Source organism: Giraffa tippelskirchi, chromosome 8, assembly GCF_054371585.1.
Source record: "Giraffa tippelskirchi isolate mGirTip1 chromosome 8, T2T-mGirTip1v1.2.pri, whole genome shotgun sequence".
Lineage (NCBI taxonomy): Eukaryota > Metazoa > Chordata > Mammalia > Artiodactyla > Giraffidae > Giraffa > Giraffa tippelskirchi.
In genome coordinates, this window is record NC_137282.1 from 74003214 (window position 1) to 74029848 (window position 26635).

Sequence of the window (26635 nt, forward strand, 5' to 3'; positions counted from 1 at the left end):
TATGGTACTGTGAGGGGTCAAGCACTTCGACTACAAAAAAGGCTGGCAAAGATGGCAAATTTCAAAACTACAATTTAACATACGGTCATGGGTCATTCCAATAACACTGTACAACTGCACAGAACTTTCCCATGGATTTGAATATATATCACCATGTCTGCTCCTCAGAACAGTTTTGTAAAAGAGAAAAATGATTATAACCACTATTTTACAGTGCATTTGAGTTTCAGGTTATGAGGCTAACACAAGGATATACATCTATTGCAGTGGCAATCAGGACTTTTAATGTCTATTTCAGGTTTATATATGTAGCAATGTGCTGAACTTTAAACTTAGCATTTTTAGAAAGCCTGCTACAACATTTAAAAACTTAATAAACTTAACTGAATAAAATTTATATATACTTACATTTTGTTGTTGTTCAGTCACTCAGTTCTGTCTGAATCTTTGTGACCCCATGGACCGCAGCACGCCAGGCCTCCCTGTCCGTCACAAACTCCTGGAGTTTGCTCAAACTCATGTCCATTGAGTCGGTGATGCTATCCAACCATCTCATCCCCTGTCGTCCCCTTCTCCTGCCCTCAATCTTTCCCAGCATCAGGGTCTTTTCCAAAGAGTCAGCTCTTCCCATCAGGTGGCCAAAGTACTCGAGCTTCAGCTTCAGCATCAGTTCTTCCACTGAATATTCAGGACTGATTTCCTTTAGGATGGACTGGCTGGATCTCCTTGCAGTCCAAGGGACTCTCAAGAGTCTTCTCCATCACCACAGTTCAAAAGCATCAATTCTTTGGCACTCAGCTTTCTTTATGGCCCAAGTCTCACATCCATACATGACCACTGGGAAACCATAGCTTTGACTAAATGGACCTTTGTCACCAAAGTGATGCCTCAGCTTTTTACTATGTTGTTTAGGTTTGTCATATATAAAATATATATATAGAATTTTAAGAAACTATGCAAAGCAGGCTCAATTTGACAATCACATGTTAACATATTTTGCTTGACATTTGGCCTCAAATTGAAATCTAAATTAATATGCTACTGCTTACATTGTTTTCTTCTGTCATTTCTCTGAGGATTTATACAATCTATTCCTTTGGATTCTACTAAGATATCCAACATGTAGCAATGTGTTCATGTATGCAGCATCCTACTGACAATTTCATTTTATTTTTGCTTGGTTGATCTTAGAGATGAAGAGTCTCCTTTGGCACATAGTTTACCGTGAAACACACGCTGGAACCTGCAGCTCTTCCAGCGCTGAGTGACTTCTGCTAAGTCCTCACAGCCCCCTCCTCTATTTTCACTCCATGGTGGCCACTGGCTGGTGTCTTCCTTGCGCTGCCCTTTGTCACTGCTCAGACCTGCTGCCCGTGGTCTGCACAGCTCGCACTCACTGCTGGGTTCAGGCTGCTTTTAAATAACTGTAGATGCCTTTCATATACTCAGTTTCCAGGAAGTTTTACTTTTAATCCCACATATTTCTATCTTCAATTATTAATAATTTGCTCATGACCAAGTCTGGATGGTGCCAGAAGCTTGATTTGACATTTGGCAAGCTATTTTTAAAAAGGTCTTGGAAATTTGATTAGGATATCTGCAGCTTTCCCAGAAATCAGAAAATATATTGTGACATTTTGGTATATATATCATGGTTGTTTAGTTGCTAAGTCGTGTCTGACTCTTGCGACCCCAGGGACTGTGGCCCACCAGGCTCCTCTGTCCGTGGGATTTCCCAGGGGAATACTGGAGTGGGTTGCCATTTTCTCCTCCAACATCTTCGCAATCCAGGGATCAAACCCGCATCTCTAGCGTCTCCTGCATTGCAAGCAGATCCTTCACCACTGGGCCACCAAGGAAATGCCACATATATATATATATATATACATGTATATGTATATATGTATATATATATATACACACACACAGACACACACACATACACATATATATATATATATACACACACACATATACAGATACATATGTATACATATACACACACATACATACATATACATATATATTTAGAGAAGGAAATGGCAACCCACTCCAGTGTTCTTGCCTGGAGAAGCCCATGAACAGGGGAGGCGGGCGGGCTACTGTTCATGGGATCACAAAGAGTTGGACACAATTGAGCAACTAAGCATATACGTATATTTAACACAAGGAAATCCATCACATATTTAAAGAATTAACTCCACAATTATTCCAAAAAATTGAAGAACACTTCCAAACTCATTTTATGAGGCTAGCCTTGCTCTGATTCTAAAGCCAGGCAGAAACACCATGAGAAAAGAAAACTACAGGCCATATCCTCAATGAACACAGATGCAAACTTCTCAATACAACACTAGCAAACCAAATTCAACAGCACGTTAAAAGGATCCTACACCATGACCCAATGATTTCACTCCTGAAATGCAAGGATGATTGAACATATGAGAATCAATCAATATGATGAATTGCATTAGCAGAATGGAAGCTGAAAGTCATATGTTTAGCTCTATTGATACAGAAGCATTTGATAGAATTCAACACCATTTTATGATAAAAACTCTCAAGCAATTAGGAGTAGAGGGTAATCACCTCAACATAAGAAAGGTCATACATGAAAAGCATACAGCTGCTATCATATTCTACAGTGAAACACTGCAGGGTTTTCCTGCAAGACCAAGAAAAAGGCATCTGAGAAAACATGCTCCTTGCCTGTCAAAATGGAGCAGACCAAGGGAAAGATTGTTTAGAGTGCAACTCTTCAGAGATACCCCACCTTTGTTTTGGCCATCATTACAAACTGATGGCAAGACCTAAAAGCCCTACCAAGACTCTGGGATGTTTTTTAACTCACCAGAGCAATAAAACCTTTATGGCTCCTGCGTTAAAGGCTGCGAGTCTGAACAGAGGCATTTTAGTGATGGCTGGATTTGACACTTGGCATCAGTATCACAATACAAATTTTATAAGAGAAATGACAGATTGAAAGTCTAAGCCATAAACACACAGACAGTTTCCAAACTAAGATAAAAGCAAAAAAAAAAAAAAAGAAAAATTGTTTAAATTCATTTCCCTGGCTACCAAAAATGAAGTCCCAACCTTGTTAAAACTAAATATAGAATGGAAGCAATGCTGTGAACAATAACTGTGTATTTTTATTTGAAAGATTAACGTCAAGGTCCCAAGGAGATCATTACATTTTAGAACTGACATAAAACTTCACTCACCTATTGGCATTATTTTACTATGTTCTGTGAAAAGAACCTGCCAGGCTCCTCTGTCCATGGAATTCTCCAGGCAAGAATGCTGGGTGGGATGGCCAGTCTCTTCTCCAGGGGATCTTCTCCTCTCAGGGACAGAACCTGGGGCTCCCGCACTGCAGACAGACTCTCTTTACCACTGAGCCACCAGGGAAGCCCAGCTATTTCTAACATGTCACTAATATAAAAGTGCTATCTCGTTGCACATGTTTTTTCAGACTTGAAGAATATTATCTAGAGGATAAATTGTTAAAACAGAAATGCCAGCTTATAAAGCAATTTTACTAGACATTGCCAAAATGCTTTCTAAAATATACTATCAATTTATACTTCCATTAAGACTGTAGAAGAGAGACCATCTCACCACAACTCTCCAGTAAGGATATTATCCTTCATATTTTAAAAAATCAATAGTCTAGATGTGATATTTTATTACCATTTAAATGATCAATTCTGTGCATTTTAATTAGGCACTGCCCACTTTAGCAATTAAGACAGTGTTCCTGCTGAAGTTCTACATGCATTTTGTTAATAGGATTCCACAGGCAGTAGAAGCAACTTTCTATTTGTTTCCAAAATATGTACATACAACATTTGACCTGTCGAAATTATACTCAATGTTGACTGGTAGATTTGATATAAATGGGGCATAAATACTTATCTAATGTTCCTTCTAACGTCCCTAGAATTAACTATATTCTTTAAAAACATAGAAAGTGTTCTAGTTTCATTCTTTTACAAGTGGTTGACCAGTTTTCCCAGCACCACTTGTTAAAGAGATTGTCTTTTCTCCATTGTATATTCTTGCCTCCTTTGTCAAAAGTAAGGTGTCCATAGGTGTGTGGATTTATCTCTGGGCTTTCTATTTTGTTCCATTGATCTATATTTCTGTCCTTGTGCCAATACCATACTGTCTTGATGACTGTGGCTTTGTAGTAGAGCCTGAAGTCAGGCAGGTTGATTCCTCCAGTTCCATTCTTCTTTCTCAAGACCAATACAGTATACTAACACATATATATGGTATTTAGTCAATTGGTAAAGATAACCCTGTATGCGAGACATCAAAAGAGACACAGATAAATAGAACAGTATTATGGACTCTATGGGAGAGGGCGAGGGTGGGATGATATGGGAGAATGGCATTGAAGCATGTAAATTATCATATGTGAAACGAATCACCAGTCCCGGTTCAATGCATGATACAGGGTGCTCGGGGCTGGTGCACCGGGATGATCCAGAGGAATGGGATGGGGAGGGAGGTGGAAGGGGGGTTCTGGAAGGGGAAAACATGTACACCCATGGTGGATTCATGTCAATGTATGGCAAAACAAATACAATATTTTAAAGTTAAAAAATAGAAAATAAACTAATTTAAATTAAAAAAAAAAACACCAAACATAAACTATGGGACTTTTCCCACTGTTTATTCCCAGAAGAAACTCTTCTGTTCTATCGAAACTCTTCTACTACCTAGATCTATAATCCTTCCAATTCAGACACTAGCGTTCTTAGCAACTTTTGCATTTACAAGTATTAGTCACAGGCTTCACCTACACAAAGATGAATCAAGAATGAAGTATTATCGAGCACAATTTTCACTCTCATGCCAAGAGAAAGAGGTCCTAAAGCATAAAATCTAGAGTGGCTCCAGTAGTCCCTGGTTGTATTTTCTCCTGGGCCATCCTTGCATTATAGGATAAATCTGTTCCTTATGGTTTTTTGCCTGCCTAACATATTTTTATTCTTTTCAAAATGTTGTTTGACACAGAAAAAAAAAACCCATATATCTTTACTACACTGATTCTCTGACATTATATACAAAAGTATAGCTACTGAGCTGACCACTTGACAGTAAGTGCTACCACACATATTGTCACTGTACAAGGTTCTCAGTTCCCAGGGCCCGGGCCTCCCAGTCCAAACACTGGGCTATATTCTGGGGACACTGAGGATGTAAACATGATTGGTGGTGGAAGCAGCCTGGTCAGGAACTGACTTCATTCATATATAAGACTCCTCGAAGCATACCCGTTTTCAGACTTCTTTTTCATTTCCACAACATATCATTTGTAGAGTTTAAAGTTTTTATATTGGCTTTCTAAACCCTAAAAACAATGATAAATCTTTCTAGAAATCAATACATCTACGTTGCTCACAAATATTTGTAGGAACTCTATTTCCTCTATTTCTAGGGCTTCAGTTTTGCGTAGAAATTATAGGATGGTGGGGGGTGGGGCACTGACTATTCAAAGTGCACCAGATGGTCCCTTCCTGGTATCCGATTACTGCCATGAACATCACAAATTCTGAGGAGACTAGCAACAGCAAAGCCCACACACTTAGGGAACAGCAGAGCTGAACTGAGTCTTGTAGGAATTTGAATTGTTTGAGACATAACATACAAAACTGAAGAAAATTTAATATGCAAAAGTGAGATAATATTTTTCAGCTATTTGAAGTATAGATATATCGGGTAGGGATTTCTTGCATTCCTCACCACTGGGTCAGAGCCAGAACAAGTGTGCATACTGAGAGATGGTCTGAGCTCACTGTTTGGAAGAATTTGACAGCAGGGTTCTCAAAAGGTGGACCTGCTTGCTTCAGAAGGTTCTGCATTTCATGTCTCTGCAGATTTCAAGCTGGACGGCCAGTAGGAAGCCTTGCGGTTGGGAGGCCTGAGTGTCAGATAGGGTGGATTCCATGAATGGCTTTACACACAAGTTAGGCTTTGTAAGGAAAGGGTAGGTAGTGAACTGGGTGGAGGAACAGATCAGTGATCTGATTAATTTCACACATCAATGTGACTGGTCAGGGGCCCTTATCAAACACAACTTTGAGGTATGTCTGAGAGTGTGGCCAGACGAGTTCCATTCCATCTTCGTGGAATGCTGAGGTGCTGCAGCACAGCTCCAGCCACCCTGTAGCCACACCCTGAGCACCACCATGTCTTCTTCCTGAGACAACACACCTTTGGTTCTCCTTCAGATCAAAACACGCGGCACGGACTATCTCTGGTCTCTGTGCTCTTTGCTCTATATTCTCTCCTCAGCGCACCCAGATCTGGCTTTGCTTCTCACCACCCTGGTTTCCAACAGGAATAGTATTTCAAAACCAGACAGCTGAGTTTCATGATAGAAAACTCTTCCTTAGAAAAAAAGGCCAACTAAGGAGTGTGGGGAAAATTGATGAAATTTGAAAACCACCATTTTGTACCATTTCGTAATTCAGAGAAGAAGTTGTCTGTGAATAATAAAGCTAGTCCATGAAAAAATAAGAGAGAAATGAAGACTCAAGCAATGCTGGATTCTCACCGTAACACTGCAGGTTCAAACCACATTTACACAGGGAAACGGATGTTTTGAAACCACAAGAGTTAGAACCGCACAGAAGGGAGAAGCGGAGGAGTGCAAGGTCTCAGCTCTTGACTGATGATGAAACATAAATACAATTCCTTAGAAAGAGCACATCAAGAAAGTGAAAAACACAGTGAAGAACTGTGAAAAGTGGCATGTGAGATCATCAGGTAACACAGAAAGTAAAGGTCCCATTAGATCAAAAGAAGAAAAAAATGAACTTTGAGTCTCACAATTTTAAGGCATAACAGAGTATTCATTATTTGCTTATCAAAATATATGGTTAACATTGTGGTTATTACAGAATGACACTATACTTGGGCTAAAATAATATATATACACCAGTATTACCATACTAAACCCATTCTTTTCAACTCACAGAAAGCAGCATTCCAAAAAAATTATTAACTGTATAATGTAATCTAACACCTGGACAAAATTCTTTCATAAATACAAAAAAAATAAATAAATTAAGGCTGCAACAAAGTAATTTCCTGGGTGATTCTTTTGGTAGCAGAGCAGGGAAAGCAGTGTTCCCATGCTGAATTAATTATGTTTGATTGCAGCAGTTGAAGAAGTGTGTTTAAAGTGGCCTTTTAAAGACTATTATCCTTCAGCCAGAACAGTTGTTTGGCAAGTTAATGACACTGAAAGTACTATCAGTCAATAAAAAACTAAGACAAATAATTTCAAGTGAACTTTCTTGGGCCTTTAGGAGTCAATGGATGTTACCAATACCGCTTAGCTGTTTATTCCAGGAGTTGATGCCAAGGCCAAAATAACTGAAAAAACAGTATCTATGTGTTTCTTCTATAGAGTCTGCTCTATAACCACAATTGACAATATTTTCAAAGAAGCTGAGGAAATACTAATTCAGTACAATGCAAAGGTGAATCTCTGTGTTACAAAGCATGGTGGTGAAAATATATGTAGAGCATAAAAAGTCTTTGAAAAATATATAAGATGCCTTTGAAAATAAAATGTGTCAAACATCTGTGGTTATTCGTTTTATGATTCATCACCAGGTATTTTGCAAAAAAACATTGAATTTATTATGCATTATTGAACCAGTTGTGTCAAGGATACCTGTGAATTATTGCCAGAAACTGAACATTGACTTGTCCAATACAAAGCAAAAAATAGAATGACTTGGTAAAACCAGACCAGTTAAAGAACTAGTCAAGGACTAAATATATTTAAATAAAAATATGACTGAAGAAGGGAGGATCCCCTGGAGAAGGGAATGGAAACCCACTCCAGTATTCTTGCATGGAGAATTCCATGGATAGAGGAGTCTGGTGGGTATAGTCCATGGGGTCACAAAGAGTTGGACACAACTGAGCGCGAAACATTTTCACTTTTTCATGAGTAAAGAAAAGTACATTGAGGATAGGACAAAAGGTATAATAATCTTAAGTGTTCTTACAACTTAGAAATAACACAATGGTAAATGAAAAGAATTGTCAAGAGGAAGTTGTGAAAAAGAGTATTTTGGGGAGATTATAATATGTGGAAGTCAAAAATTAAAGTTAATACATTATAAAACTAAGAAAGGAAAAATGAAATGAAGGACATTATAAACATATAAAGGCCCAGGTGAAAACAAAATATAAATATCCCTGGAATTTGGGGTTATATAAAGAATCTACCCCAAGTCACTGTGGTTTTAAACAACATCTACTTTATTTAGTCAAAGTGGTTTCAGGCCCAGACACACTGCCAGGGAAGGGAAGGAAGGCTCCACTGGTGGCCGAGTGACCTCTGTACACGGAGAGGGGCAGAACCACGTGGAGGCTGCATCTGGAGACCTCACACTCAAGGTAGCAAAATAAATGCAAATGAGGAAGCAAAGACATAGACCACACAGAGACACAAACAGACAAACCCCCATATAACACAACAGACACAGTGAATAAACATAAGACAAGGCATGGTTAGCCTGCATCTAATGATACAGAAACACCCAAGCCACCTGTGACACAGTCCATAGGGTAACTGGCAGTTTATTGCTTCCTAAGCATTATTACCTATAAATGAAACGAAAAGCTAGGAAAATACCACGGAAGTGCTAAGATCAGGGAGTCTTAGGTCACATTCGAGCTCTGGGTCCGCTATCAGTCCTAGTGGGATAACTGGAATAAAAGTTATTCTCTTGCTGTAAACAGCTGGAAAAACCATTAAAATACATGAAAATCAGTCTCCATACACTGGAAAACAACTCTAACAGGACTATGACTCTTGAGAGAGGTGACAGTGCGATGATTCCTACAGTCACTCTGTTTTCCTTGGAGGAACTTTTATTCCCACTACAGTGAGTGACTGGATTTGAAGATACCAGGGGTGGTGAGACTGGAGCTCACCCGGGAACTCACACACTGCTGGTGGGGATGTAAAATGATGCAGGTCATTTGAGAAATACTGTGTCAGCTTTTTTAGAAAATACTGCAAGTATACCTCTCAAGCAATCCAGCCCTTACACTGCTAGGTAATATATGGAATTTCTTAAAACTACATACATTGTCTAAAGTTCAGTCTTTCACAAAACTACAGGTGAACATCTTTAAGTTGGTGTTTTATACGGTCAGTTCTTAAATGAGCCCACTGCTGCTGGTTGGGCGGTTATAAAATGTTTACCTGGTTCCCCACTGCAGAAAACAAGTAGAAGCCTCAACAAAATGTCAGAAACAACCATGTCAATTTCCTGAACATTTACCAAACGCAGAAGACGACGAATTGGGAAGCTTTATTTTTATAAAAAAAGAAATTACAATTCTGGGCAACTTAGTCATTTGTGAGTCTGCAGCTTTCCCGCCAGCTGTCACTCCCTTTCCTGACTGTCTGGATGGGGCAGCCTGTGGCATCACGGCCAGAGGAAACTCCGTGAGGCAGGACAGAGGTCGTTCACACACCACGACCTTGTTGCCTAAAGTGGCATTTTTAGTTGAGCACAGATTTCTCACCCCAAGCTGGCAGGCTGCATTCAGGCGAGAGGCCATCAGCCAGAGACTTGATAGAAAGATCCTAGAAGGAGGAGAACCGCAGAAGGACTGAGATGTGCTGTCCATACCTCTTCCTGCCTGCTTCCCTGTGAACGTATGGGGGAGACAGATCCAACACACTGAGATAAATGAAAGCCACTGAGCACTGGATGTACATCTGAATGCATTTCTCAACCCACAGACAAGTCAGTTTTCATAAGTTAGAAGCCTTATAGAATAAAGACACCTGATTGCAACTCTGTTCAAACCACTGGAACTGGTCACTGAACTCTGCATAGATAGATGGGACCATAGCAGAAATAAAGAAGTAAACAGACAGACAGATAAAATAAGCAGACACAGCCAGAGCTGCACATCAGGAGAGACACTAATTTTTCAGCTGAAGTTCAGGCCAGTTACTAAAAATAATTCAACAGTCCTGAGGGGAAAAAAAAAAATCTTGAGTCCTTGCTGTACCTTATCTTGAATGTCAGTTTTCAACCAAAATTATCAGATACAGAATCAGGAAAGTGTGATCTATGTTAGAAAAAATAAAAACAAAGTAGTCAGTAGCAACTGTCTCTGTGGGACTAGGTATTGGACTTAGTATAAAGAGATGTCAAAACAGCAATTATAAATATGTTCAGACTGTTAAAGGACAATATACTAACAATGATTCAACAAATAAGAAATATCAAGGGAGAAATGGAAAGCATAAGAAAGAGCCAATAGGAAATTCTAGTGTTGAAAGTGCAAGTAAAATGAAAATAATTACTGGATGGCCTTAATGTCAAATGTTTAGATGGTGTAAGATAAACAATGAACTTGAAAATAGATAACAGAAGTAATCTAGTCAAAAAAGAGGCAAACAAATATTGAGTGAAAAAAAACAAAAAAAAACATGCCTTAGAGATCAGGGCCAAGCTCTCCAACACAAGTGAACAGGAGTTTCAGAAAAGGAGGGTAGGAAGGAACAGAAAAGTATTTTGTAGAAATAATGACCAAAATCTTCTTAAATTAAATTAAAAAATTATGAAAAGATCAAAGAAGTTTAATAAACTACAACTGGGATATAAAATCAGCACACCCAGGCACTGTCGAGTACTGTGACATTTCAAAGATTTTACCGTAATTGCAGGGTACAGAGTTAGCAATGTGGTATCACAGAAACGTGGTTTCTCCTCCCTGGAGTCCTTGGGGGCTGATGAGGCCCAGGCTGGCGGGGCAGAGTGGGCGTGTATTACAGTTAGGAAACCCAGACCTGCAGGCAAACGTGCTCAGCATCTTAACAGACATGTCCTCTTCACTGTGCTCCACAGCACGAAAGCCTGCCTCCTGCTCTAGAAGGAGACAGCACATCTGTCTTCCAAGGACATTCTCTATAGAAATGTCCTTAAAAAGAGTATAGAACAAAAGGCAGCTGGTGCTTCCGCTCACGAGATGCGCAGAGATGCGAGACATCCATGGAACACTACTTTCTGACAAACATTTCACAGGCAAATCCTAAGTAACCTAACTGTACTTTCCTCTCTATTTTCACTGGTTTAGCTGTCTGCTCTACAACAGGGAAGATTATGTGACAAGGGTTACACAGATCCCAGCTCCCTTCCATGAATAAGTACCTTTCAAAGAACAGGAAGCATTTCTGGGTCTCACTCCAGACTTACTTCATTAGAGGCTTTAAAGGGAAACCCTGGGGGCACCATTTAATTAACGAAGTGATTCCTAAACACAGGAAAGTTTCCAAAACTGTCCACAGAATCTAACAGAAGCTCTTAAAACCCCGACCTATGAAGCCCTTTGTGATCCACTCCCCCTTATCTACTTCTCAGCCTTCTCTCCCCACACTGTGCAACCCCACCATATCAGAATGCATGCAGCCACCAACACTCCCTAGGACTTACATGCCTGTGCCCTTGACAGAACATGGAAGTTAAGGCCCAGCTTTGAAATGACGAGATGGATTCTAAAGTGCTCATGAGCTAAAGTATGACCCTGCTGCTGCTGCTGCTGCTAAGTCGCTTCAGTCGTGTCCGACTCTGTGCGACCCCATAGATGGTAGCCCACCAGGCTCCGCCGTCCCTGGGATTCTCCAGGCAAGAAAGTACGACCCTACCTATGGGTATTCTGGATGAGATGGTTGGATGGCATCACTGACTCAATGGACATGAGTTTGAACAAACTATGTGAGATTGTGAAGGACAGGGGAGCCTGGCGTGCTGCAGTCCATGGGGTCACAAAGAGTTTGACTTACCAATAAGAGATTAAGTCCCAGTTCTAGAGCCCAATTTGATTCCTTTTCTTATAGAAACATAGGACTCTACATTCTAAGCACAGTGGCTGAACAAATAACTCCTCCCTACCTGCTGGAGATGTCACTTATTCTATACCAATGTAACTAACTTGTCTTTAATGATAAAAGTAAAATTTAACAACTTGCCTCTTTTTTCTAAGGAAAAAAAAAGGTGATTTATAACTAAAAGGACAGTATAATGTCCTTTATATAATGTCCTTATAACTAAAAGGAAGTATAATGGGCTTCTCTGTACTGGTCACCTGGTCTTGTTCACTTCAAATACATACCCTTGTGCTAAGATTTCCCAGAGCCAGGGGTGAAAGCATTACTCACACCAAAACAACATTCAATCTATATTGAATACCCTGTGTACACATTAATACAGCTACTGTCAGATTTAAAATGCACGTCTCTACTTCAGGTCTTTAGATTCTACAGCTGGAGATGGATGTGGCTGGGTAGGCGTCCTTTCTCCCGTAATTCTATCAGCTCCTTCAAGTTATGTGGAAGGAACGTGTCAAATAAATGAAACCCAATGGGTCTGCTGAGAAGTGGCCACATTCACACCCCCTGGCCCCTGTGCTCCAGCTGGAAGACCAACCCTAAACACTCTCTGCAGAATCTGCTGCCACCACTGGACAATGGTGGAGTCTCCATGTGGTGTTAAGTCTTCTGCATTTTGTCCACGGAAGTGCCCCAGGGGTCTCTCTCCCTGCTATCTGGAGAGAGAACTGGGTACTGAGATCATTCACAGGACCTTTCTCTTCAAAGAGAAATGGACCTTAACCAGGACTCCGAGCTGCTGCTAAGTACATCACCAAATACTTCCAGCAGGTGTAAGACAGAGAAGAGGAGCTCAGGCACCTCCGCCTGCCCCCAGGGCGGCTCTCTCTCCCTTTCTACCCTGGACCCCTGGGGGACTTTGGGGACGACTGTTTTTACAGGAACCAAAGCAAGCCTGGAAGAAACTACCATGGAGACTCCTGTTTGTAGTGTTCAGTGGTGCTTTCACTTGCTATATTACAGACATTTATCATATTTACACTTTATAGAAGTGTGGGTTACTCTTACACACATGCAAAACTTCATAAAGACAAAAAATACGAGAAGCTGCTGTGGTAAGAGAAGTTGTCATAATAGAAACCAAATAACTATTCTCTATTGTTAATGTCTTATTACAGCTTGTCCCTGGACTTTAAAGTGAAGGATCTGTCAAGCAGGGAGGGCTAGGTTGTGAAAGAGAAGCTCCTGAATCTGCTTCCTGTTCACAGAGAGTCCTGGCTGGCTGCTGAGCACACGGTTCTGTTGGGAGAAGTGACTCTACTTTCTTGGTTCTCTTTCAATTAACTTAATCTCTTGTTTGTTCATTTAGATGATATATTATTTGTGTCTCCATGCCTGAGAACCTCCTAGAAGATCTGAAAATCCCCACAGTTAACTCCCTGTCACTCCAACACATAATTTTCTTACACTTACAACAATTTTAAACAACATAATATATAGCATCTAAGACTCTAGATATTGATTTGTTAGGACAATAGAGTTTATAAAAATTGTAGGACACCAAACATTTTTTTAAAGTTATTTAAAAATTATTATAGAGAATCCATTCCATTTAAAAGCTTGTTTTTTAAGCTCTTAATAGCCTCAGTCAGTAGTAAAAGTTAAAAACAAAACAAAACAAAACTCATTCCAAGTGTTTCTGTCTTCTGACTTTAATCTTTACATCAGTAAGTAAAATACTGAAATTCAACTAACTTAACCAATTACAATGGTGATAAACAATTAACATGTGTAAATTAAGAATCTTCTCTAAATGATACTGAGGCTGACTATTATGTGGTCTTTCTGGACTTTGGGAAGAGAATGATAATATATTTGCATATCATAAAGTACATTTCCTTTCTTTTTATAGGTTCCATTTTCACACTAGGTGATTAGATTAAGAAAATAAACATTAATGAGCTAACAAGTCTGATTTAAGAAAATATTTTTAGAATAAATTAAAATGTCTTGCCCACTAATTGGTTTGGGTGCAGACATCAACAGAAGTACAGCATGTTCACTACGAGAACTGGGAGGATGGAAAGGACAACTTCATAGGCGCATTCTTTGCAGCTTCTGCAACCGAGAGAGAGAACGCCACTGAGCTGCTTGGCCAACGGAAGGGACCTTCTGGGTCTTCAGGTCTGCACCACAAAAACCCTGCAGCACCTGTCCGGGCCCCCGGAATCTTCTCGGGTGGGCATTACCAGCTGAACCGGACCTCCATCCAGGGGCACCGACCTGCGAGTGGCCTTCTAGACCCTCCAGAACACATCTACTTCTGGACACCACTGCGTGACCTCTCTCAAAGCCAAGTAGAGCACAGGTGCCCAGCTGAGCTCTGTCCAAATGCCCTAGCCACAAAATCATGAGACCCAGTGAAAAATGGTCACTGTTCAATCTCCAAAGTTTGCTCACTTGAGATGCACTAGCTACCCAGTTCACTTATTTTCTCTGTAACCCACATCACTCGCTGTTCCATCACACTATGAGTGTCTAATGAATGACTGTTGGTTTTATCCTGCAAACAGTGCAGTTTTCCACTGTTATCTGTCACTATCCTGCTGAGGGCCCACTAGTTATCTCTGATAGTTGGTCTGAGTGGCTTTCTGTGTCGTGTGGATGTTCCAAGTTCCACACCCAATTTCTCAGCAGTGTGATTATTCCCACAGGGTCAATGATAAACTGGGACATATAGGAGCATGTGAGCAAATAGAAAACATAGTCGTAAAGACTCACCAACTGCAACTGATGCTCACCATCTGCAGACTCCCTATTTATGAGTTTGCCTCATCCAAACTTGATCTGTAACCCTACAATCAATCCCATGGTGCTTTAATGAGCACCAACTGTATACCACAATTTACCAGAACTACATATTTTGTTAAGAGAACAAACGACAAAGACCAAGAAGACATGGACATTACTCAGCATTAAAACATCCTCAAAAATCTCAGCCACGTGATTTCCAAGGAAAACATTCTGATCATATGAAAAACTGAAATTCCACAGTAAAATACCATCTGCCACTTTAGTAAGCTGAAACATACTGAGTGTACTCTTTTTAATAATTTATTTACTAGTACAGTATAATGATATTAGAAAGCAGTTAGTTTAAAAGTAGAACTCACCATGTGGGAGGCAGAGTAATGGTCCCCCAGACATGGACATGCCCATCCCTGGAACCTGTGAACACATCACGTATGTGATCAAAGGGAAGATGAGACTAAGTTCAGGGTACTGAAACAGGAGAGCCTGGGATCAGCTAGGAAGGCCCAGCACAATCACAACCATCCTTCAGGGCAGAGACAGATGTGAACCAAGATGGGGACTGTCAGAAAGACACAGTGTGGAGAACATGGGGTGGGTGGAGGCCATGGGGTGGGGGAAGGATGGGGACAGAGTCCTGCCAGTACCTTGACTCCAAACTTCTGATGCCTAAGACTGGAGGATAATACGTTCACAGTGTTTTAAGCCACTGAATTTGTGGCAATTTGTTACAGAAGCAACAGGAAATTAATACAGAACATGAAGGAAGCCACTGCAGCGCCTCAGAAACACCAAGAACAAAGTTACAAAGGCCTCAAAACACCAATTGCTCATTTATTTACATGTCTGTGACTCTGCCCTGGACAGGGCCATGCCCCCTAAAACTCGTATGTTGAAGCCCTAAGACCCAGGGCGACAGTTCCTGAAGCCAGGGCTCTCAGGGGGAAATTAAGACTAAAGGCAGTCATCAGAGTGGGGCCCTGGTGCGATGAGAGAACTGCGGCGGGTGGGGGGTGGGGTGGGGGTGGGGCCCACTGTCTCCTTCCTGCGCTCCTGGAACGGCCGCAAGTCGGCAGACAGCCCTCTACGCCTACAAGCCAGCAAAGGGACCCCCACCAAAAGCCAGCATAGGGTCGCATATGTCCGGCTCCCAGAATCTGTGTGTGAGGCCCCCGGCCTGTGGGTTCTGTTGGCGCCCCTGCACAGGTGGGCAGAGGAAGGGCAACGTAGGTTCACTGCACGGAAGCTGTGGGTGCATGCGCACCTTCTTGGGGTGCAGGACGACACGACCCCGGGATCCTAGGAGTCCCTGTCACTGTGACTGACTCTGGGGCAAAAGTTGGAATTTCTCTGGGTCTCGCTTTGTTTATCTATAAAGTCAGGTCGATAGGAACCATGTGGTTCACGGTCAGGCTGGGGACCCAGGAGGATCCTGAACTCGCTCACCCCAATAGCTAATCGACAGCTACACATGGCACCATTCCCTCTGAGAAACCGGACACTCGGCTGAGCGAAGCTGGCTCTGGGAGGGCGGGAGAGGGGAGGCTGGACGGGGCGAATCCCTGGGCTCTCCCTGAGGGGCAGGGTCTGAACCCCACACGCCCCTCCCCGTCCAGCCCCAGAACCCCGGGCGTTCGGAACGGCCAGAGCCGAGCCCACAGGGTCCACAGGAGCCGCCCCGAGCGGCCTGGACACTCACCGCCTGGACCGACCTTGTCAGCAGCGAGCCACAGGGAGGCGGGGTGTCCTTGGGATTAGAGTCAGGCCATCTGCACCTCCCGCTTAGTCCAGCGCACCCGGCACTCCGCCTGAGCTTGACAGGTGCCTGTACCCGGAGTCATGTCTGAGGCCCCAATTTACCACAGTGACCTTGGTTTTCCGTCTGAGGCAACAGATTTACGTCAGTGACCCCAGTTTTACGTTATTGACCCCGGGTTTACGTTAGTGACCCCAGGTTTACGTCAATGTTGGTGGGTTTACGTCACGGAACCTGGATTTACGTCAGTGACCACAGTTTTACATCAGTGGCCCCAGCTTTACGGCTGAGGCACCAAACTTATGTTAGTGGCCTCGTGTTTACTTCACAGACCCCAGGCATACATCAGTGGCCACGGCTTACAACTGTGGCCCTGGATTCACCTCTATGTCCCCAGTTTTGACTGCCACCGGGCGCAGGTCCTGGCTGTGGTGGCCGCAGGGTCTGAGGCTCGAGGTCCCCAGAACTGTACACATCTGCCTCCGTGGAAAGCAGCTATCTGAGGGTCTGGCTTGGAGTCAGCCGGAGTCTCTTGCTGACTGAGACTGTCCGTTAGGGACGCTGTTGGGTCTGGGCAAACCCTGGACGGCAACACAGATTCGGCCCGTTTCTGCATGTCCACGGTCGCCTCAGCTTCATCCACAGCAGCCGCGGCCGCAGGCCCAGGTGTCCGTGAGGGGTGCACGGACGCAGACGCGGGGTGTTCACACACGCGCGACCGGACGCTACTCTGCCTGGAAGGAGAAAGTGCAGCCCTTGTGACCTCACGCGGGCCCAGAGGCCTCAGGTGAGTGAGACAGCCCAGACGCAGACAGACGCAGCGGTGTCTGTCGCGGGAGTTGTAAACCACAGCAGACAGACAGGCCCGGAGACCGGAGCATGGGGTGCGGGTGGAGGAGATGGGGGAGAGGGATACCAAGGGGGAACTTCCAGCCTGGGGGCGGGGGTGTCCGGCGCGTGGACCACGGCTCAGGACCAGGCTCTGGACATGTGTGACCTTCGCTTAGAGAGTAAGGTCGTAATATTCTCCTTGTTAAATCCGGCCGTCAGCTCAGATTCAGGGCGACTCGCATCAGTTGCTTGTCAGTAATGTGGGGGACGGAGAAGGCAATGGCACCCCACTCCAGTACTCTTGCCTGGAAAATCCCATGGATGGAGGAGCCTGGTGGGCTGCCGTCTATGGGGTCGCACAGAGTCGGGCACGACTAAAGCGACTTAGCAGCAGCAGCAGCAGCAGCAACGCGGGGGAACACAGGTCTCATTGTGGGAGGTGACCTGTGAAGGAAAGTTACACGGCTTAAAAGAGCCTGGAATTAAAACTCCCCTCCAGGTCCTCCCCACCATTCTATGCAAAAACACAGAACTCTTTCATCCAAAGGAAGAAAAAAAAAAGAACATTAAGGTTGATTACGCCCAGCTCCCAACCAGTTCCAGCCAGTCCCAGCCTCTGGCCGACCCCCAGGATTCCTTGCCCCAGCCCTTTAAGAGAGAACTACTCCGAAAACCTTGGAGAAAAACAGGCCCCCTTAAGACAGTCGATTTCCACATATATGCCTACATATACTTACTCTTTTCTTGGGTTAGTGCAGCAGCTCACTAATCTGACTGCTGCCCCTTCTCGCCTCATTAAAGGTGATCTGTTTCTGTCAAGTGCCGGTCTTGTTCTTTTTCCGAACCTCTCCTTCTCTGACTCCCTTACCCTTCATTTTTTGGTGCCAAAACCCGGGAGGTTGAGGTTCCTTCTCGTTCTCCACGGCCAGCTCTTCGGAGCGTGGAAGCCTGCCGAGCTCACCTTCCCACCCGGGCTTTCAAGACCTCCTCGAGAGGACGCCTTGTGCCTTTGTGAGCGATACAAGTCCTATGTAAGGGCTTTATTGGTTTTCCACGTAACCCGAGGAATACTGGTTTTTCTCTCTCTCTCTCTCCCTCCTCTTTTCTCTATACTTTCTTTTCTGCGAGACCGACCAACTCCAGGACAGAGGCCTTTTGCCATTCAACCTCCCTCCATCCACCACGAATCCTTGCCTGACCCAGTAGCCCAGGTAAGCTCGGACAGTACTCAAGGGCGCCATAGACTATCGTCCTTTCTGGGTTCCCGGGGAACCCTCTGGCCAAAAGGCCCTCTGGGGAAATACCTGGGGGATGCCTCTCCCTCCTTCAGAGTCTCTCTCTCTCTTTGCCGGGTCAAAGAATTAGATGACAACCTTTTCTCTCAACCAGACAGTTGCTAGCCATTTGCTATGGGGTCAAGCCAATCCGTCCCATGGGACTTCCTTGGCCTATGTGAAACGAAACCTCAAACCTCTACTCTTGACCGATCTCAGGGTTCATAAACTCGAGTCACTTTGCACTCAAATTTGGCCTCAGTACAAACTGGTTAACCAAAACCGCTGGCCTGAGTTTGGGACTTTTGATTTCAATAGTTTATCAGATCTCACAAACTTCCTCAAATGGAATGGCACATGGTTGGAGGTCCCCTATAGTCAAGCCTTCTGGGACCTTCAAAGCCATCCTTCTCTCTGCAAGGACTGCTCTGCCTCTCAAATCCTCCTCTGCTCGCCCCCTCCATTACAAAAGAATCCAAATATAAAGCCCCTAAAAGGGGCTAAACCCTCAGCCCCCGATTTTGACGTGGCAGATGAGCCTCCTCCCTACCACCCCGGAGAGAAAGCTTCTGGAGATGAGACTCCATCCTCTAGCCCTTCCTCCTCCAAAACAGGAAGCGATGACTCTGAAACTCCAAAAGAGATTTCCACCCCTCCTCCATCGGCCAGGACCCGAAGCAAACACATTTCCTCTCAGAGAGGTAGCAGGACTGGAGGGCCCTACACAGGTTCATGTGCCTTTCTCAATTTCTGGTATGAGCCAAATTGAAGAAAAATTGGGATCTTTTTCAGAAAATCCTACTGGATATAGAAAAGAATTCCTCGCCTTACACAAGCATATCATTTAACCTCGTATGATCTTTATTACATCCTCAATGCAACTTTAACCCCTGATGAAAAGGAACGGATATGGCAGGCAGCCTGGACTCATGCTGATCAGCTCCATAACCAAGATAGGACTAATCCAGGGGCTGATGATACAGTCCCTTTAACTGAGCCATGGTGGACATATTAAGCTGGCGATGCTGGCATCCGGTACCTACATCATATGATCACTTGTTTACTAGAAGGAATGCTAAAAAGCTCCCACATTCATGTTAACTATGATAAGATTAGGAAGGGACTCAAAAAAAAAAAGATGAATATCCTGCCCTTTTGCTTTCACGGCTTACTGAGGCAGTGCAAAAATACACTAATCTAGATATTTCCACCCCTGCTGGACTTCTGTACCTACACGTCCAGTTCATAAGCCAGTCAGCCCCCGATATTTGTCAAAAACTATGCTAGTTAGAGAAGGGCCCGGAAACCCCTCAGTGAGATCTCCTAGAAATAGACTTTAAAGTTTTCAAAAAATAGGAAGAAGCAAAAAAAAAAGAAAAAAGGAAAGAAAGGCCAAATATGCTTTATTCACTACAGCTATCCAAGAAAAAATTCAACTCCTTTGGCCCATCAACCTCGGCCCACCCATATGGGACCTAGCCCTCTAGGCCCCTGCTTCAGATGTAACCGAACGGGACACTGAGCTAAGTCCTGCCCAAACCCCTGGCCACCCACCAAACCCTGCCCCACCTGCAAACAATGGGGCCACTGGAAAATGGATTGTCCTCAGACACTACCCACCAAATCTCGGGGTCCATCCCAGGCCCAACAACAGTGGTGCGGGAACCAGACTCAGGGACCCTGGCACCCCACACCATGGTTCTTCGGATGAGGTGAGAGATGATCCAATTGTGCCTGAGTTATTACAGTGACAGAGCCCAAGCTCCAGACCCTAAGTCCGCCCCATACAGACGGACACGGAGCTTCAGGTAATTGGCACAGTGGCCGGACACAAAGTCTCATTCCTAATAGACACTGGAGCAGCCTTTTCACTTTTAACCTCCTTTAAGGGCCCTCTCCAACCTTCAGAAGTGGCCATCGAAGGGGTCTCAGGCATCCCTTTTATCCCCAAATAACCTCTCCTCTCCCATGTTCTTTTGGTAAGGCAACATTAACATATTCTTTTGTAGTAGTTCCTCAATGCCCAATGGCATTGATGGGACGTGATCTTCTGGCTAAGCCACAAACTTCTATAAACCTCCCATTCTTAGATCCCATATCAACTCTCTGCATTCAAATGGCACCAGAACCCTTGGCCAGCCCTCACTCCCAAAACCTGCCTCCTGACCTTCCCCCATAGATCCTCAGGTTGGGACACCGAAGCCCCGTCGGTAGCCTGACACCATTCCCCTGTACAGGTTTTTCTTAAAATTACCTGAGAGGTAATAACCCAAACTCAGTATACCCTGACCACAGAATCCCGACAAGGACTTAAACCAATAATCTCCTGACTGCTCAAAGCTGGCCTTTTGCAGTCTATCTGTTCTCTTCATAATAATAATACTCCTATACTGGCAGTCAAAAAGGGACCTTATTCCTGGCATCTAGTGCAAGATCTTCACAAGATCAGTGAGGACTTAATACCCGTACACCCCGTGATCACTAATCCCTATACCCTTCTCTCACATATTCCCCCGACACACTCTACTTCACGTTATTAGACCTCAAAGATGCTTCCTTTACTATACCTCTACATCACTCCTCACAGCCCCTATTTGCCTTCACCTGGACGGACCCAGACATATATCAATCTCAACAATTAACTTGGACTGTTTTAGCACAAGGGTTTAGAGATAGCCCTCATTTTTTCTATCAAGCCCTCCAAAGAGACCTACAAACTTTAGACTTAAGCTCTACTACCTTGCTCCAATATATAGATAATTTATTGTTATGTAGTTCCTCTCTCCATAACTGCCTAGTCCACACTGCACCAGTATTAAATGCCCTAGACAACTGGGGCTACAGAGTCTCACTCTCCAAAGCACAGTTGCTTCCACCACTGTCAGTTAAATGGGGTTGCTTCTCACTCTCACATCCAAAATAATTCCAGCTCAGAGACTTCGAGCCTTGACACAGACCCCCAGGCCCCAAACCAAGAGGGAACTTCTTTCTCTATTAGGTCTATTAAACTTCTTCTGAATATGGGTCCCAAATTTTGCCCTCCATGCAAAACCTCTCTACCAAGCTACTCGAGGAAACTTAGATGAACCCTTATTGGCCCCCACCTCTCTCCACACCCCCATACAGACTCTTATCAAACATTTACTACAGGCCCCTTCTCTTTACTTACCTGATTACACCAAGCCTTTTTTCCTTTTTGTACATTCTCGACAGGGACGTGCCTTAGGGATTCTGTGCCAAAAAAGGGGGGACATATGGGGCCCTCTAGCTTACTTACCTAAACAACTCGATCTCGTCATGCTTGGATGGCCACCTTGTCTCCAGGCCTTAGCTGCAACTACCCTCTTAATACCTGAAACCCAAAAATTAACCCGAAATTCCCCTCTAAATGTATGCTTACCTCATTCCTTCAAAGATTTACTCTCTCATTGGGCTTTCCTTTCTCTGCCCCCTGCTCAACTACAGATCCTCCACGCACACCTCCTGGACCCATCCCTTTCTTTTATGCCTTGTAAACCTGTTAATCCTGCTAGCTTAGTCCCTACATCAGATCCAGAAACAGAACACCTATCTCATGACTGTGTTCAGACCTTAGATATGACACTTAATCCCTTTGAACATATAACCAATCAGCTCCTTACTGACCCCAAAGCCCCATCCTGGTCCATAGATGACACTGCCCAAAAACAAGCCCCATTTGGGGCTGGATACATTATAGTCCAGGGACAGCTCGACAAAGCTATCCCCGCTACCCGCGCCTCATCAAGTCAGCCACATTCCCAGCTCACACATCCTCATAGCAGGCTGAACTCATAGCTCTTACACACGCTTTGATCTTAGCCAAAGACCAAAAGGTAAACATTTACACTGACTCCAAGTATGTCTATAACATATTACATTCTAACATTATAATCTGGGGGGAGAGGGGTTTCCTGACTCAGAAGAACACACCTATTTTCAATGCTTCTTTCATTTCTGAACTCCTCCATGCGGCTCAGCTCCCAAAACAAGCTGCTGTAATACATTGCCGGGGACATCAGCGGCATGGCCCTATCTCCTTTTATAACAGTATAACAGATCACGAAGCAAAGCGGCAGGCCGCCTCTGTTAGCCCTGTCTTTTCTATAGCCCAAATTGACGAGCCTAACATCCGCACATTACTTTCATATTTACATTCTCTTTTCCACCTCTCTACAAACGTACTTAAGGCTTTCCTTCAGAACTTTATTGAACTAAGGATGATGTGACTTATTTAAATAATCTGACCCAAACTTGTACCATTTGTCAGCAGACAAATCCTAATTCTAACATTCGCCCCCTCCTCCTTTCCCCACCCACCAAATTCACGGACATCTTCCTGCACAAGACCAGCAGGTAGATTTCACCCACATGCCATCCGTAAAAAGGGTTAAATTTCTCCTGTCTTCATAGATACATTTTCTGGATGGATCAAAGCTTTCCCAACTGCTAAGAAACTGTGGCTCAGCTTATTCTTATTGAAATCCTCCCCAGGTTTGGAATGCCTTCCTCCCTCCAGTCTGACAATGGGCCCGAGTTCACATCCCAAATCACCCAAATATTGCACGAGCCCTTCAAATTTCTTGGTGGTTTTACATTCCTTATCATCCCCAGTCTTACGGTAAGGTTGAGAGAGCCAGCCAGGTCCTAAAAGAAACTCTGACCAAATTAACAATCAAACGTCATCAAGACTGGACTAAACTCCTCCCTTTAGCCCTCTTAAAGGTCTGGGCCTTACCAAAAAAAACCCTTGAATATCAGTCCATTTGAGGCCATGTATGGGAGGCCCATAGTACCTTTGGGTCTTCCCCCCTCCCAGGATGGTCCCAAACTGCCTTCCCACCTTCCTTTTCCTTTGCTTGCGCAGATATGCGATGCCCTTTGGCAACATATGGATAACTTACTCCCTCGACCACACCCCAATCTTCCATACCCATCCCTTCAAATAGGAGATAGAGATTATATGACAACTCAGTTCCACTCAGATCTAACCCCAAAATGACAAGGACCCTACATGGTTAATTCTGCTGACCCCTACCACTATAAAATTAAAAGAAATCACCCCTTGGGTACAGATCACCAGGTTAAAAAAGGTTATGCAGCCCAATGATGAAAATGCTTGCCAGACTAATACTTACCAAGTTTGTCACACAGGCCCTACAACTCTAAAGTTCTCATGGTTTCCACCGGCCCCAGCTGGCGACATATGAGCCTGTCGGTTTCACGTTTGCAGTTATTCCTGAACAACTTCTGGGAGATATCTGGGTCTTGAGTCCTCAAGGATCCATGTTCGAACGTTGAAGATTATATCTCCACCCTGTGGCTATAGGGAACCTTTTATAACTTTTACCCTTTGAAATCCAGTTCTTTTCCGTAGTGATCTTATACTCACTTCCCCAAATGTTGGTTAACATCTTTTTCTTATCCTCCCTTCTTCCTCTGACCCATGAACTCCTTCAAAATCCTAACCTCAGCTATCTATTCCAGACCCTTAATTTAACCCATACCCTTCTCAGTGCTTCTAACCCACAATTGGCTCAAGACTGCTGGATGTATCTATCCGTAATTCCCCTGGGAGATTCAGCCCTCCCCACATCCATCCTCGACTGGACCACAGGTAACATGTCCCTACACCACTCATACTGTGGGGAGCCTTTAGTCTCATATCTTAAATATCTTCACACTACTGACCAAATCCAAAATTCAGACATACTCTTAGAATCTTTACTCACTGAACTTCCCTCCTTCAACGAAAAACCTCCAATAGGAGGCCCTATTGCCTACAGAGTAACACTGTTACAACCAGCCACTTTTTGCATATCCAGAAATTCCTGCATCAGTTCATATGACCAACCCGTGGGCACAGTCCCTAACTCCATGTGCAACGATACCTCCACCTTACTCTTTGCCACTGGAAAGGCTATATATAATGTTTCTGGTCCTACAGGACAGTCTTTAACCTTTACAGAGCGGTTTCCTTCAGCATATTCCTCCACTTCTCCCATCATTGGGGCCACCTTAGCGGGGTCTCTGAATGTCCTTGAATGAATGATCAAAACCCCCCTTCGACTCCTCTTCGCCATTGACTTCAGCTGTTGTATTATGACACCTGGCCTATTTTTCCTCTGTGGGGTGTCAACATACCACTGTCTACCTACTAATTGGACTGTAACCTGCACCCTGGTATACTCCAGTCCCTGGACTATTTTAATAGCCCCTAAGGATCAACCCTTGCCTATTCCTCTCATCCACAAGCGAATAAAATGAGCCATTCATTTCATTCCCCTCTTAATCGGACTAGGAATAGCAGCTGGAATTGGAACAGGAACTGCCGGCTTAACCACCTCCATCCAAAACTACCGGACACTATCTAAAGACGTATCAGACAGCCTCCAGGAAATAGCTCAAGGCCTAATAACTATCCAAAATCAAGTCGATTCCTTGGCGGCCGTAATATTACAAAATAGAAGGGGATTAGATCTACTCACTGCAGAGAAGGGAGGTCTGTGCCTTTTTCTAGACGAATCCTGCTATTTCTTTGCCAACCAGTTGGGTATTGTCCAAGGAGCTGCAAAAAACTTTACAGATCAAGCCTCATGAATCCGCCAGAGATAAAGCAACTCCTGGCAGTCATGGTTGACAAATTGGCCCTGGATGCTTTGGGTTTTACCCCTTCTTGGACCATTCATTTTTATCATCCTCCTACTCACCTTTGGGCCTTGTTTGTTTAATCTTTTCCAGGGATTCCTCCAAGACCCAATCTGAGCCATTTCCCAGACCAAGTCAAGACTGTTCTTTTTCTTGAGACCCTGACGGCTAGAATAGAAAATCAACACGAAGGGCCTTAGACTTCCTTCCTCCCAGATCGCAAACCCCTGACCCTCATATATCAGCACGAAGAATCCCTGAACATTGACAATGCCCATCTCTCTTTCTCTTTTTATATATATTCCTTAGGGTCTGAAGTGAAGGAAAGTTACATGGCTCAAAATAGCCTGGAATTAAAACTCCCCTTCAGGTCCTCCCCACCATTTTATGCAAAACAAAGAACTCTCTCACCCGAAGAAAAAAAATGGACATTAAGGTTGATTACGCCCAGCTCCCAGCCTCTGGCTGATCTCCAGAATTCCTTGCCCCAGCCATTTAAGAGAGAAGTACTCCGAACAACCTTGGAGAAGGACAGGCCCCCTTAAGACAGCAGGTTTCCACATACATGCCTATATATACTTACTCTTTTCTTGGGTTAGTGCAGCAGCTCACTAATCTGACTGCTGCCCCTTCTCGCCTCATTAAAGGTGATCTGTTCCTGTCAAGTGCCGGTCTTGTTCTTTTTCCGAACCTTGCCTTCTCTGACTCCCTTACCCTACAGCTTGTGCCCCCAGTGTTGAGGCGGTGCTCGCGGGACTCACGGCGTGGACAGACGCGCGGGCGGCAGGCGCACCTGCGACTGAGGTGCCGAGCATGTCTGTTACCCTCGAGAAACTGCCGCGGAGCAACACCCGTGAGCACTCAGAACTGCCCCCAGCGAGCCAGGGGAGTTCCTGTTGCTGTAATGCTCTGTTTTATTAACACGGTACCTACATGCATGTATTTTAAGTAAAATGGTGAGATGTGGTTGGAATAGAAAAGGACTGAGGCACAGGAAACGGAAATTCACGTTTCTTTGCTGGGACCTCGAGGAACTACCGTCTCTGTAAGTTTTAACATTATCCTCAGCCGTGTGGGGACACTGAGATTGAAATGTGAGGACAGAGGTGAAGAGATGTACATGACTGAGCCTAGAAGGAAGAGAGACTATAGGAGTGTCATTTATTAGTTCTGTTCATTGGCTGTTATGATTATGACTATTACATACCAGGAAACAGCACCAACCTATGAGATTTTTCACATTTATTTTATCCTTTAGGAAACTTAATGGCCTTTTAAAAAATTCCCCTCTGGGAGTTTTATACTCAGTTTTCTGCTCTGTGCTAAGTTGTCCTGGGTGTCTGTCACCTGAAATTGTCTCCTGAAGCGGAAAAAGAAGGAAGGAACTGCTTGTCTTTCTGGCGGGGAAGC

The 26635-nt window shown here is 44.0% G+C and overlaps 2 long non-coding RNA genes across 2 annotated transcripts in view; one reads left to right on the top strand and one right to left on the bottom strand.

Annotated features, from left to right (window-relative positions):
* The window catches only part of LOC145516292 (uncharacterized), a 232578-nt gene extending 215948 nt beyond the window's left edge, over nucleotides 1-16630 (bottom strand). Inside the window, exons 1-2 of the long non-coding RNA XR_014061275.1 lie at nucleotides 16398-16630; nucleotides 15061-15115 (exon numbers count right to left, since the gene is read on the bottom strand). This is a non-coding gene — a long non-coding RNA (uncharacterized LOC145516292). The remainder of the gene's footprint in view (nucleotides 1-15060; nucleotides 15116-16397) is intronic.
* Nucleotides 16631-26053: 9423 nt separating this feature from the next.
* LOC145516293 (uncharacterized) overlaps nucleotides 26054-26635 on the top strand; it is a 48513-nt gene continuing 47931 nt past the window's right edge. Inside the window, exon 1 of the long non-coding RNA XR_014061276.1 lies at nucleotides 26054-26270. This is a non-coding gene — a long non-coding RNA (uncharacterized LOC145516293). The remainder of the gene's footprint in view (nucleotides 26271-26635) is intronic.